Source organism: Bos mutus, chromosome 5 (genome assembly GCF_027580195.1).
Source record: "Bos mutus isolate GX-2022 chromosome 5, NWIPB_WYAK_1.1, whole genome shotgun sequence".
In the NCBI taxonomy this organism is placed as follows: Eukaryota; Metazoa; Chordata; class Mammalia; order Artiodactyla; family Bovidae; genus Bos; species Bos mutus.
Window position 1 is genome coordinate 79514827 of NC_091621.1, and position 14570 is coordinate 79529396.

Consider the following 14570-nt stretch of genomic DNA (forward strand, 5'->3'; position numbering starts at 1 on the left):
GTAGTTCATCTCTTCTGGTCCTCGTTGTGGTACAGCAGTGGAAGGAATCCACTGTTGACATCTGAGGCTCTTGGCCTCACATCTAGATTCCTACATGCTCTGCATATTAGTTAGGTAATGACAAACTCCCAAAGTTCAATGGTTAATGCAACTGAAATGTATTCCTGACTCATATACCAGTATAATGTGGAAGTTCTTTATTGGTTGGTGGCTTTCTTTCATGTGGGAATTTAGAATCCAGTATCCTTTCTTTTGTGGTTCCACCATTCCCTAAGACAGATGTCCCCATCTTTCTTGGTTCATAGTGCCCTGAGAATCTTGCAGGGCAAAAGAAATATCTAACAGTTTCTTTTATTAATTAGTTAGGATCAAACAATTTATAAGTAGTAATTTACTCAGTGTCCTAGATGGTACTATGTTTTCCTCAAAGATTTATAATATCTCAAATGTTCCCTTTAGTTCATTGTGGTATCTTCCACTGATACTATTATTTCCTGTGAATATTTAGCATATCCTAGGTCTCCTACATTGCAGGCAGGTTCTTTACCATCTGAGCCACCAGGGAAGCCCATATTCTAGGTAGCCCTTGTGAATTCACTGTGGTTGTCAAACTGGATACAGGAACCATCACCCAAGAATATGGGACAGCTCTCTTACTTCTTATTCACTTCCACTCACATTCCATCAACAGTAACTAGACATATTGCCATACCTGGATGCTAAGGAGACTGGGAAATGCAGCCTCTGGCTCAGATGTCACCTCTCAGCATGGAAAGAAAATGTACATTTTTGGGGAAGGAAGCTGGCTGTCTCTGGCACTCTGGTCAACCTCTCCATCCAGACTTGGATTCTACTGGATCCTCTGGCTCATTCTCAGACCCCTCCGATCCCTCTATGTGTGTGTGTGTGGGTGGGGGTGGGGGATGTGGTGAGGTGGAGAGTGGGGAGGTAGGGTGGGCGTGTGGAGTAGGGACACAAAGATCCTCTGACTTGGGGGGTGTTAGTCAGCCTCCCCAAACAGTGCCCTCTATCACTGCTTATCTGCAATTCACATGTCATTGTAAGGCACATAACTCCTTGCAAATTCATGAGCTACATTCTGAGAAGTTTAAACACAGCCTCCTCTGCTCTGGTAACTCTAGACCTATTTGGAGTTTCTATTACCAAATGCTCCCACATCCCGCCCCACCCATCAAATAGGCGACTCATCTCCTAGAGGAAGGGTGGTGCTGGCCCTTGCACCAACCCACTGAGTTTTTCTCTTATCAGCTCTTCAAACTTTGTAGATGTTTGTATAAGAGTTATTATACATTCTTATACATTATTATCTTTTAAACATTTATTATCTACTATATACCTTATTATGTATTCTTATTCCAATTTATTGTTCTTGAATATTTTTCACACCACTTTATTTCAATCTGTGCCTTTTAATCAACTGTTGAATATTTTTCTCTCTCAAATGCACACATCTGACATTGGAATGACTTTGAATATTATGGTTTGTATCTACACAAGACCTCAAAAAGTCACAAGCTTTACTCTTTGGTTTTTTCATTACTTTTGTCTCCTCCTTCCTTGAGAAACAAGTCTTAGCTTTTTGTATTTAATCTACTACTGGAAAATTTACTAAGTTTTACTAAATGTGTAGGGTAATATTCAACTTCCTTATGTATATTTACTTCTGTAGTTAATTTTTCTTGTATTTATTTATTATTTTCCTACATTCATTTTTGTGCAGGTTGTTTTGGTAGTTGAACTTACCATTTGGTACTTTGAGATCAGATTATTGAGTTCAGACTGCTACAGAACCAAAGAAAAGATGGACATTCCTGGGCTCAAGCTTAATGCCCGTGCAGCTTGTTTTGCTCACCTATAGCACAGTTCTGTACTGAGCATCACCGACTCAATGGACATGAATTTGATAAAACTCTGGGAGATACTTAAGGACAGGGGAGTCTAGTGTGCTACAGTCCATGGGGTCCCAAAGAGTCAGCCATGACATAGCAACTGAACAACTGTACTATATCCCTATCCTCTCTTCTACTCACTTGCTCGGACTTTATATAAGCTACCATCCATTGTAATTTTCAGACTGCAGGTGTTTTGTAAATTGGTTACATAAAAGAGGAGCTGCCATTGGTCAGCAATTGTAAGGCCACTAGCACATCTTAGCTTTAGGACCACAGTATAAGGGTGAGACGTGAATCAGGCATGGGTTGACTGAAGTAAATGAAGCAGAGTTTAAAAGAGAAGTTGCTATACAAGTTGAATACTGATTAGAGTAGATGCTTAGTAGAGTAGAGTAGATGGGATAGAGTAGGTGATTTAGTATCATTATCTTTCTCTACAGATAACTATAAACTTTTTACCCAGCTGATAGGCATCTTGGTCCCCATCTTTACTTTCCAAAGAGGCTGAAAAAAAGACTGAACACCCTTGAGGCCAAGCACATTTTCTTCATTGTTTAAGAGATGTAATTTTTTTGCCTGGGGTTCTTTTTTCATAATTTTTCTTTTTCTATTTCTTTTCTGAATTCAGTGGCTATCTCCTGGAGTCAGTTCAGTCGCATAGTCGTGTCTGACTCTTTGCGACCCCATGGACTGCAGCACACCAGGTTTCCCTGTTCATCACCAACTCCCAAAGATTGCTCAAACTCATCTTCATCGAGTTGGTGATGCCATCCAACCATCTCATTCTCTGTTGTCTCCCCCTCCTCCAGCCTGCAATCTTTCCCAGCATCATGGTCTTTTCTAGTGAGTCAGTTCTTCGCATCAGGTGTCCGACGTACTGGAGTAGATGCCACCAATTTCTCAATTTACTTTCCTTCCCCCACTCTTAATTATCTTAGTATTTTCTCTTCTTTCTACAGACAGAAATACCAAGGCCAAGTAAAAACAGTTAACAAAATGCAACCCTTTTTTAGTTCTGTTTAATCTTGACTACAGATGCAAGATATTTCTGTATTAAATGTCCCAGATCTCCTTTCAGATTATAAAAAGGATTTAAGCCTAAACCGTGTGTTAACAGTGAATAAATGAAAAGTATTTGATCAAGATTTGGTTGGTCTAGTTGCCATTGATATTTTTAAATGAAGACAACAAGAATACAAGTCTTAGGCAATGAATTCTTGGAAAGTGGATAGAAATTAACATGTAAATGAAACCCAGGGTCAAAACCCAGGAAAATGTTACTAGGAAAAGATCTTATTTCAGTCTAGCTGAGTAAACTAGATGAACATCCCCTGGATACAGAGAACTGTGTTCTCAACTGTGCATATCAATCTTCCAGAAAACTGCAGTCTGAGAAAGGAATACTAGGGAGCATTGCCAAGAGAAATTTGAATACTCTCTCTGTTGAGAAACACATTGTCTGCTAGCACTTTCAATGTAAAGATGAGTAATCAGAAAAAAGAACCAGGACAACATGGAGTCTTTTAGAAATATTGCCATATGAGGGAAAAGGAACATCATCCTGAAAGCTCAAATTTCTAAAAACTATCAATTTTAGGAACCCAAAGAAATTTTAGGAAAATAATATTAGTATTTTCTATAGGATATGAGAAGATAGGCTGTCTCTATCAAGAGAAGGAAATTTATAAAGAAAAACAGGTTGAGAAGAAAAGGCATGAGATGAAATGGGAGATGGATAGAATAGGAGAGGGTTGATAGAAAACAAAAAATTTCATTGTATTATTGACTTTCCACTGAAAGCTATGAATGAAGAGCAGAAACTGACACCATTGAAAATGGAGTCAGGAATTTGATGGAAAAATTGATGAGGCCCTCCAAAAAATAGAGGAGAAAGATAGAAATGAAAAGGAAGGTAAAGGTGAGAGACACAAAAGAGTCTACAGTCCAACCTAAGAATGATATTCTTACTGAAAATTAAGATCAAATAAAATCAAACAGAAGCACTGATCAAAACACAATCAGGAAAACTTTCCTGAGCTGAGTGCTTTTCCTGATATGATGTGATGGGAGGTGCACAGCATCACTTACATCTTTGCCTAAATCACATCATGGGGATCATATCTGGCTGGGGCCAGCTCCACGGGCACATGACCTGTGTGGTGAAATATCCCCCATCCTCGATGGTGAGAGATGCACAGCAATGTGGATGTACTTAGTGCCACTGAACCAGACAGTTATATAGGGTTACAATAGTAGGTTTTATGTTTTGTGACTTTTATTGCATCTGGACTACAGATGCAAAATATTTCTGTATTAAATGTCCCAGATCTTCTTTCAGGTTATAGAAAAATAATTTAAATCTAACCAGTTTATAACAGTAAAAAAAAATTTTTTGTTAAAAATAGTAAGATGTGTTCTAAATATAAATTATAAATGAACACTATAGTAAGTTACCAGTTTATAATCTTACAATCTCTAACTTGCTCTAAGCAAAATAAAAAATAAAAGTTTCAGCAATCTTTCCTGCAAAAAAAAAATATATATATACGCACACACACATCATCATCATCATCATCCTTAGAAGGGACCCACATTTGGTTTAACGCCCTGCTGTCACTTGTCCTGAAATTCTTACTAATTTCTGAACAGACAGTCTTGTATTTTCATCATGTGGGGCATCACAAATCATACAGCCATTCCTGAATCTGCCAAATCCACATTGTGGGACATTCTGCAAGACAACTGGCCTATATTATTTTTTAAAATGTCAGTTACTTAATAGATATCCCCTTCCCCACCCCTCAAAAACCCATTGCTCTAGAAAAAGCATGAAGAAGTACTCTTCCAGGTTAAAGGCAGTTAAGGCGACGTGACGACCCAAAATATTAATATTAATAATGTGTAAGCTTTAATTGGATCTTGAGTGGGTATATGTGTATGATGGGGGGATATCTACAAAAGACATTTTAGGGGAGAATATTTGGAAAATTTTAAATAAATAAGGACTACATATGAAATGGCATTGTACATTTAAACATTTATTGGGCATGAAAATTGCATTCTGTGTATGCAAAAGGAGGTCCTAGTTTTTAGCCAATACAGGCTATGGTCAAGTGTCATGATGTTTGCAACTTACTTTCAAATGGTTTGCTAAAAATAAATGCATGTAGTTTGGTCGCTAAGTCTTGTCTGACTCTTTTTGCAACCCAATGGACTGTAGCCCTCCAGGCTCCTCTATCAATGGGATTCTCCAGGCAAGAATACTGGAGTGGGTTTCCATTTCCATCTCCAGGGGATCCTCCCAGCCCAGAGATTGAACCCACGTCTCTTGCATTGGCAGGAGGTTCTTTGAGGCACCAGGGAAGCCCAAATGCATATATGGACACAAGTAAAATAAATATGACCAAAGAACTCCCACAATAATCCTCTCAGCAAACTTCTTTTCTAAGGGGGAGTTTTTAATGAGTATTTGTCCATTGATTTTCTAATTGGTTTACATCTCCAGAGTCTCCCTTTCCATGGTGCCACTAATACCTAAGTCCGGGCATCTCCTCCCCGTGCCCTTTCAGCAACCAGCAGATGACTTCTCTTAAACACAGAAGCTCTCAAGCCTGAACTCATCAATCTATGGGGCCCTGGTCCTAGAGGTTAAAACTTTACCTTATAAACTTATCAAAGTCTTCACTCAATAAAGGTAAGTCTCTCCCTAGGGGTAACTGCCTATCAACTATTAAGAAAACAGGTTTTGAATGGTATATAAGAAGAGGGAAAAAAAAAAAAAATCAAGAACTGTGATTGTTCCAGTGAAGGGAAAATAGAAAATGTTACCTACAAAGTAGTAGAAAAGAAAAAAAAAGGCAGAGCAACTTCGCCATTCAAAAATCTTCTACAGCCTTTGTTGAGAGAAAAGGTTGTGGCCATGAAATTTTATATTGAGTTAATTTTAGTTCATGTGTTAAGGTAACCAGTGTTCAAGGACTTAGAAAATAGAACTTGCATGAATCATTTTTGAAAGAATTACTTTGATACAGTTCAACAGACTGGATGACAAGTCAAAATTAAGAAAAATAGCGAAGTTATACTGTAAAAATTTAGAGAAGCTTTTACGTGGTTTAGTAACTTCAGGACCCCACATTCAGGTATCAAAGGGGTTCTGTATTCTCCAGTGAATTCTGCTAGGAAGGTGGCAGCTTGCCCTTCTGGGCTTCCATTAGCAAGACTGTGTTTTTTCCCTCTTCCCCTTCTTGCCCACTGACACAAGGTGGATTTCTCAGGTTGCATTTTCCACAGTGCAGTGTGGATTGAGTCCCTGCTGTGGTTGATAGCTTGTAAGTGCTTTTCTGCTCATCTCTCCCTACCAAGCAATTTGATCGAAATGCTGTGTCAACAAGAATTACCTAACAGAAGTCAAGTTGCCTTAAAAAAAAAAAAAAAACCCATAATGGATCTTTTCATTGCCAAATAAATTGAGCAATGATTTTTCTACATCCTGGCAACTCCTCTTCAAAAATGTGTTTTGTTTTGTTTTGTTTTTTTAAACTGGCTATGAAAAACAGATTAGTCAGGGGCAATCGGTTAGCAGTTATGAAGCCCAACATCTTATTGTTCTTCTAAGGAATCATCAATCTTATTCATTACACCTAGTGGTGTGGGGTCTTGGCTAAGCAAAACTAGGATTCATGTTTGAACATGTCTGATGAATGCATTTGTCCACATGTATCCATCTACCTGAATTGAGTTGTACTGAGGAAGGAAACTGGAGAAGTAGGTTTGTGTTGAGTACCTGGGGGAAAGTAGAATAGGTGGGGAGAAAGATGAGTGGGTGGAGAGAAAAGCATGGTGCCTCTTTCATAATTTGCCTGCCTTGTTAACTTGGTTTCGAAGCTTGAAGAGAAAGGGGCTTCATGCAGAAGGAACAGATTTCAGGGAGTTTGTGAGACTTGGAGCCATTAGAGCATTGTTCTGATGCCGGGTGACACATGGGCCATGGAGTAGAGAGAAGAAACATGGCTTCCACAAGTAAAAACTGCAAGGGGGCCAAACTTCACTGACACTGGTAAAGATAAAGTGCATATGTATGGAAAAACCCTATGATAATGCTATGAATGAAAGTGAAAGTGTTAGTCACTCAGTTGCGTCTCATCTTTGTAACCCTATGGACTGTAGTCCGCCAGGCTCCTCTGTCCATGGGATTCTCCAGGTAAGAATACTGGAGTGGGTTGCCATTCCCTTCTCCAGGGGAGGAAGAGGGATGTCTTCCTGACCGAAGGATCAAACCTGAATCTCCTGAATTGCAGGCAGATGTTTTACTATCTGAGCCACCAGGGAAGCCCTCCCAAATTAGTTTAACATCACGGGCACCCTTTTGCAAGGTTGTTGCTATTGTTTGGCCTCTAAGTCATGTCCAGTTCTTTTGTGACCCTACAGACCAAAGCCTGCCAAGTTCCTCTGCCCATGGGGATTCTCTAGGCAAGAATACTGGAGTGGGTTGCCATGCCCAGCTCCAGGGGATCTTCCCGACGCAGGGATCAAACCCGTGTCTCCTGAATTGGCAGGCCAGTTCTGTACTGTCTGAGCCACTGAAATGAAAATGGTGACTAGGAGGAGGAAGGGAATCAATCACCAATTGTATTATAGCCAAATTTGTTTTGCTGCATGCATATTCTTATATTCGGTTCAGTCGTCGGTTCTGTCTGACTCTTGTCGGTTCTTGTCTTGACCCCATGGACTGCAGCATGCCAGGCTTCCCTGTCCATCACCAGATCCCGGAGCTTACTCAGACTCATGTCCATTGAGTCAGTGATGTGATGCCATCCACCCGTCTCATCCTCTGTCATCCCCTTCTCCCACCTTCAGTGTATCCCAGCATCATCCCAGGGTCTTTTCCAATGAGTCAGTTCTTCACATCAGGTGGCCAAAGTATTGGAGTTTCAGCTGCAGCATCAGTCCTTTCAATGAATATTTAGGACTGATTTCCTTTAGGATGGACTGGTTTGATCTCCTTGCAGTTCAAGGGACTCTCAAGACTCTTCTCCAACACACAGTTCAAAAGCATCAATTCTTTGGTGCTCAGCTTTCTTTATAGTCCAACTCTCACATCCATACATGACTACTGGAAAATACACAGGTTTGACTAGACAGACTTTTGTTGGCAAAGTAATGTCTCTGCTTTTTAATATGCTATCTAGGTTGGTCATAGCTTTTCTTGGAAAGAGCAAGTGTCTTTTAATTTCAGGGCTGCACTCACCATCTCCAGTGATTTTGGAGCCCCCCAAAATAAAGTCTCTCACTGTTTCCATTATTTCCCCATCTATTTGCCATGAAGTGATGGGACCAGATGCCATGATCTTAGTTTTCTGAATGTTGAATTTTAGCCAAATTTTTCACTCTCCTCTTTCACTTTCATCACGAGGTTCTTTAGCTCTTCTTCTCTTTCTGCCATAAGGGTGGTGTCATCTGCATATCTGAGATTATTGATATTTCTCCCCGCAACCTTGATTCCAGCTTGTGCTTCATCCAGCCTGGCATTTTGCATGATGTACTCTGCATATAAATTAAACAAACAGGGTGACAATATACAGTCTTGACATACTTCTTTTCCTATCAGAAGCCAGTCTGTTGTTCCAGGTCCCCTTCTAACTGTTACTTTTTGACTTGCATACAGATTTCTCAGGAGGCAGGTCAGGTGGTTTTGTATTCCCATCTCTTGAAGAATTTTCCATGGTTTGTTACGATCCACACAGTCAAAGGCTTTGGAGTAGTCAATAAAGCAGAAGTTTTTCTGGAACTCTTGTGCTTTTCGAAGATCCAGTGGATGTTGGCAATTTGATTGCTGATTCCTCTGCCTTTTCTAAATCCAGCTTGAACATCTGAAAGTTCACCACTCACATACTGTTGAAGTCTGGCTTGGAGAATTTTGAGCATTACTTTACTAGCGTGTAAGATGAGTGCAATTTTGCAGTAGTTTGAGCATTATTTGGCATTGGCTTTCTTTGGGATTGGAATGAAAACTGACCTTTTCCAGTCCTGTGGCTGGAGTTTTCCACTGCTGAGTTTTCCAAATTTGCTGGCATATTGAGTGCAGCACTTTCACAGCATCATCTTTTAGGATTTGAAATAGCTCAACTGGAATTTCATCACCTCCACTAGCTTTGCTTGTAGTGATGCTTCCTAAGGCCCACTTGACTTCACATTCCAGGATGTCTGGCTCTAGGTGAGTGATCACACCATCGTGGTTATCTGGGTCATGAAGATCTTTTTTGTACAGTTCTTCTGTGTATTCTTGCCACCTCTTCTTAATATCTTCTGCTTCTGTTAGGTCCATACCATTTCTGTCCTTTATCGAGCCCATCTTTGCATGAAATGTTCCCTTGGTATCTCTAATTTTTTTTAAGAGATCTCTAGTCTTTCCCATTCTATTGTTTTCCTGTATTTCTTTGCATTGATCACTGAGAAAGCCTTTCTTATCTCTCCTTGCTCTTCTTTGGAACTTTGCATTCAAATGGGTGTATCTTTCCTTTTTTCCTTTGCCTTTAGCTTCTCATCTTTTCTCAGCTTTTTGTAAGGCTTCCTCAGACAACCATTTTGCCTTTTTGAATTTCTTTTTCTTGGGGATGGTCTTGATCCCTGCCTCCTGTACAATGTTACAAACCTCCGTCCGTAGTTCTTCAGGCACTCTGTCTGTCAGATCCAATCCCTTGAATCTATTTCTCACTTCCACTGTATAATCACAAGGGATTTGATTTAGGTCATACCTGAATGGTCTAGTGGTTTTCCCTACTTTCTTCAATTTAAGTCTACATTTGGCAATAAGGAGTTCATGATCTGAGCCACAGTCAGCTCCCGGTCTTGTTTTTCCTGACTGTATAGAGCTTCTCCATCTTTGGCTGCAAAGAAGATAATCAATCTGATTTCAGAATTGACCATCTGGTGATGTCCATGTGTAGAGCCTTCTCTTGTGTTGTTGAAACAGGGTGTTTGCTATGACCAGTGTGTTCTTTTAGCAAAACTCTATTAGCCTGCTTTGTTTTGTTCTCCAAGGCCAAATTTGCCTGTTGCTCCAGGTATCTCTTGACTTCCTACTTTTGCATTCCAGTCCCCTATAATGAAAAAGATATCTTTTTTGGGTGCTAGTTCTAGAAGGTCTTGTAGGTCCTCATAGAACTGTTCAACTTCAGCTTCTTCGGCATTACTGGTTGGGACATAGACTTGGATTACCATGATATTCAATGGTTTGCTTTGGAAATGAACAGAGATCATTCTGTTGTTTCTGAGATTGTATCCAAGCACTGCATTTCAGATTTTTTGTTGACTATGATGGTTACTCCATTTCTTCTAAGGGATTCTTGCCCACACTAGTAGATATAATGGGTTAAATGCACCCATTCCAGTCCATTTTAGTTCACTGATTCCTAAAATGTTGATGTTCACTCTTGCCATCTCCTGTCTGACTACTTCCAATTTGCCTTGATTCATGGACCTAACATTCCAGGTTCCTATGCAATATTGTTCTTTACAGCATCAGACTTTACTTCCACCACCAGTCACATCCTCAACTGGGTGTTGTTTTTGCTTTGGATCTGTCTCTTCATTCTTTCTGGAGCTATTTCTCCACTGATCTCCAGTAGTATATTGGGCACCTACTGACCTGGGGAGTTCATCTGTCAGTGTCCTATCTTTTTGCCTTTTCATACTGTTCATGGGGTTCTGAAGCCAAGAATACTGAAGTGGTTTGCCATTCCCTTCTCCAGTGGACCACATTCTGTCAGAACTCTCCAGCATGATCTGTCTATCTTGGGTGGCCCTACAGGGCACATAGTTTCATTGAGTTAGACAAGGCTGTGGTCCATGTGATTAGTTTGATTAGTTTTCTATGACTGGTTTTCATTCTGTTGGTCCTCTGATGCATAAGGATAAGAAGCTTATGGAAGCTTCCTGATGGGAGATACTGATGAGGGGGAGATACTGATGGGTGGGGCCATGCTCAGTAAATCTTTAATCCAATTTTCTGTTGATATGCAGGGCTGTGTTCCCTCACTGTTGTTTGACCTGAGGCCAAACTATAGTGAAGGTAATGAAGTTCATTTCAGTTCAGTTCAGTCGCTCAGTCGTGTCCGACTCCTTGCGACCCCATGAACTGGAGCACGCCAGGCCTCCCTGTCCATCACCAACTCCCGGAGTTCACTCAAACTCATGTCCATCGAGTCGGTGATGCCATCCTGCCATCTCATCATCTGCTGTCCCCTTCTCCTCTTGCCCCCAATCCCTCCCAGCATCAGGGTCTTTTCCAATCAGTCAACTCTTCGCATGAGGTGGCCAAAGTATTGGAGTTTCAGCTTCAGCATCAGTCCTTCCAAAGAACACCCAGGACTGATCTCCTTTGGAATGGACTGGTTGGATCTCCTTGCAGTCCAAGGGACTCTCAAGAGTCTTCTCCAACACCACAGTTCAAAAGCATCAATTCTTTGCCACTCAGCTTTCTTCACAGTCCAACTTTCACATCCATACATGACCACTGTAAAAACCATAGCCTTGACTAGACGGACCTTTGTTGGCAAAGTAATGTTATACTCAATTGGGTATTACTTTTAAGTGGGGTTGGGAAAACAAAGCTGGCTAAGCAAAGGAAAGAATTACATGAGCATAGTATAGTGAATGTCTCTGTGTTGTGGGCTTGGGGTTGATTTTTTTCCCTCACCTGTCAGTATTTTCCCAAAATTTAATGACAAGAATATGGTAGTTTTCTCATCTAAAATTTTTATTTTGAAATATCCATAAGAAATATCATTTTATTTTAAAAAATATTTGAAGGTGTCTTGACTGAACAAATCCTCTTACTCACGTCTAAATCAAATCAGAAGTTTTAAATTGGCTATTATACACTTTGAAACATATATTTTACATCAAGCTTTTTCACTTTGAACAAACACTTTAATTAACAGTTCTGTTCATATCATTTCCGTAGTTTTTCTTTTTTCTTCCACCAAAGCCTTTCCATTATCAGAAGCAATAGTTGTGTGTATGAACCATCTAGGAAGCATTTTCAGAATCATCATGGTTGCTTAATACTCTATCAGCCTGATCTTCTCTGGGCTGGGATTTCAAAAACCACCTCAGAAGATTTGAACTTCCCCTGGCCTGCACTATTAAAAGTCACCAGCTGACATGAGAAAGTTAGAATTTCATAACTTAACCTTCACAAATATGACTCTGTATGCCTTTCTACCTCATTTTCTCTCTCCTGGGTGAATCCCCTCCTGTTTGTCTGAAATATCTTCCCCTTTCCCTTTTTGATGTGATTGTTCTCCTGGCTTATCCTTGTTCTCTCTTTCTTTAAAAAGCAATCTATTGGGACTTGCCTGCTGGTCCAGTGGTTACGAATCCTCCTTCCAATTCAAGGGTCATGGATTCAATCCCTGGTCAGGGAACTAAGATCCCACATGCAGTGGGGTAACTAAATCCATGTGTCACAACTAGAGAGCTCAGTGCAGCCCCCAAAATAAATAAAACAAAAACAATCTATCATGTAAGGTTCAACTCTAGGTCCAAATCAGATATTTTCAATAAGCATTTTGGAACACCTGGTAAAAAAATAGGTTTATGCTAGATGCTATAAGAGCTCCAATTAGAAAGTTTGTAGCTACTGTTCTGGTTAAGAACTGGTTAAATGGCCTGTCTGGTCAAGGCTATGGTTTTTCCAGTAGTCATGTATGGATGTGAGAGTTGGAGTATAAAGAAAGCTGAGCCCTGAAGAATTGATGCTTTTGAACTGTGGTGTTGGAGAAGACTCTTGAGAGTCCCTTGGACTGCAAGGAGATCCAACCAGTTCATCCTAAAGGAGATCAGTCCTGAGTGTTCATTGGAAGGACTGATGTTTAAGCTGAAACTCCAATATTTTGGCCTTCTGATGCAAAAAACTGACTCATCTGAAAAGACCCTGATGCTGGGAAAGATTGAAGGCAGGAGAAGAAGGGGATGACAGAAGATGAGATGGTTGGATGGCATCACTGAGTCAATGGACATGAGTTTGGGTGAACTCTGGGAGTTGTTGATGCACAAGGAGGCCTGGCGTGCTGCAGTCCATGGGGTCACAAAGAGTCAGACACAACTGAGCTGAACTGAACTGAACTGAAATGCCCCAAGCTCTGAAGAAGAGACTCTACTAAGCCTCTCCAAATAAACAATCAGCTTGGTAAAAGCAATGAGCTTGCTCTTTGATCTCCAAGACTGCTCCCTGGCTCTTCCTCTCAGACACATTGCTTCACTAGCTCCGTATGTATATATTCTGATGCTCTTAAGAGCATGATTCTCTCCCTTTTAAGACATTATATTTTCTATCAAACAACTCTTGTTGACACTAGGGTCTGAAGGTCTAGGGAATGACTTATTTTTACTTTCCTTCTTACCTTTCTTATTCTGGTCAGTGACACATAATGTAACCCATATGGGTATGTTGTTTCTAGAACCAAATCAGATGGTTTTAAATCTTCACTTTGCCACTAACTAGGCAAGTAACTTCATAGCTCCATATCTTTATTTTCTCACCTTTATAGTGGGAATAGTAATGCTAGTACCTGCCTCACATGTGTATCATAAGTATCTGAGTGAATAGACTTAAGGTGATTTAACAATACCCATGTGATAGAAGGGGCTTCCCTGGTGTCTCAGATAGTAAAGAATCTGCCTGCAATGCAGGAGACCCAGGTTCGATCCCTGGGTCAGGTGATAGAAGATTTCACAAGTGCTCTCTTGATCCAGTTTCTAACTCAGGGCTAAAAACTCTCCATTCATGTGAAAGAATTAGAAGTCTTCAGAGTCAAGTTTCTAGTCTACCTGAATAAACCAACCTGATTCTATATATAACAGTCTTCATTATAGGCTACAGTCCACGGGGTCACAAAGAGTTGGACACGACTGACTGACTTCACTTTCTTTCATTACAGCTAATGTGATTTTATTTTTAAAAACTTTATTATATTTATCAGTTTGCATTTACTGGAAGTCTACTCAGTTGAATTAATGAAAATTTTGACTTATTCTTAAGAAACATTTCTATATTTTATTATAAACTATAACATGACTTGTACTATTATCAGTTCAGTTCAGGCGCTTAGTCGTGTCCAACTCTTTGTGACCCCGTGGACTGCAGCACGCCAGGCCTCCCTGTCCACCACCAGCTCCCAGACTTTACCCAAACTCATGTCCATTGACTCAGTGACGCCATCCAATCATTTCATCCTCTGTCATCCCCTTCTCCTCCTGCCCTCAATCTTTCTCAGCATCAGGGTTTTTTCAAATAAGTCAGCTCTTCACATGTGGCCAAAATATGGAGTTTCAGCTCCAAAATCAGTCCTTCCAACGGACACTCAGGACTGATCTCCTTTAGGATAGACTGGCTGGATCTCCTTGCAGTCAACCCTGGTAAAAAAAAAGTTTACGATTAGCATAGGTTTGGAAACCTTCTAACAGATACTATATCATTCTGCACATTATTTGAGTGATAAATCCTTAAGGCTTGATTCTGTTTATGCTCCTAATGTTCAGTAAAGTAAAACTGTCTCTAAAATTAAAACAAAAAAAAACAAAAAAACCATTCACACCTTTTAGAGGCAGTTTTCTAAACCCACACTTCAACTTCTTTCCTTATCAGGTTCTGAC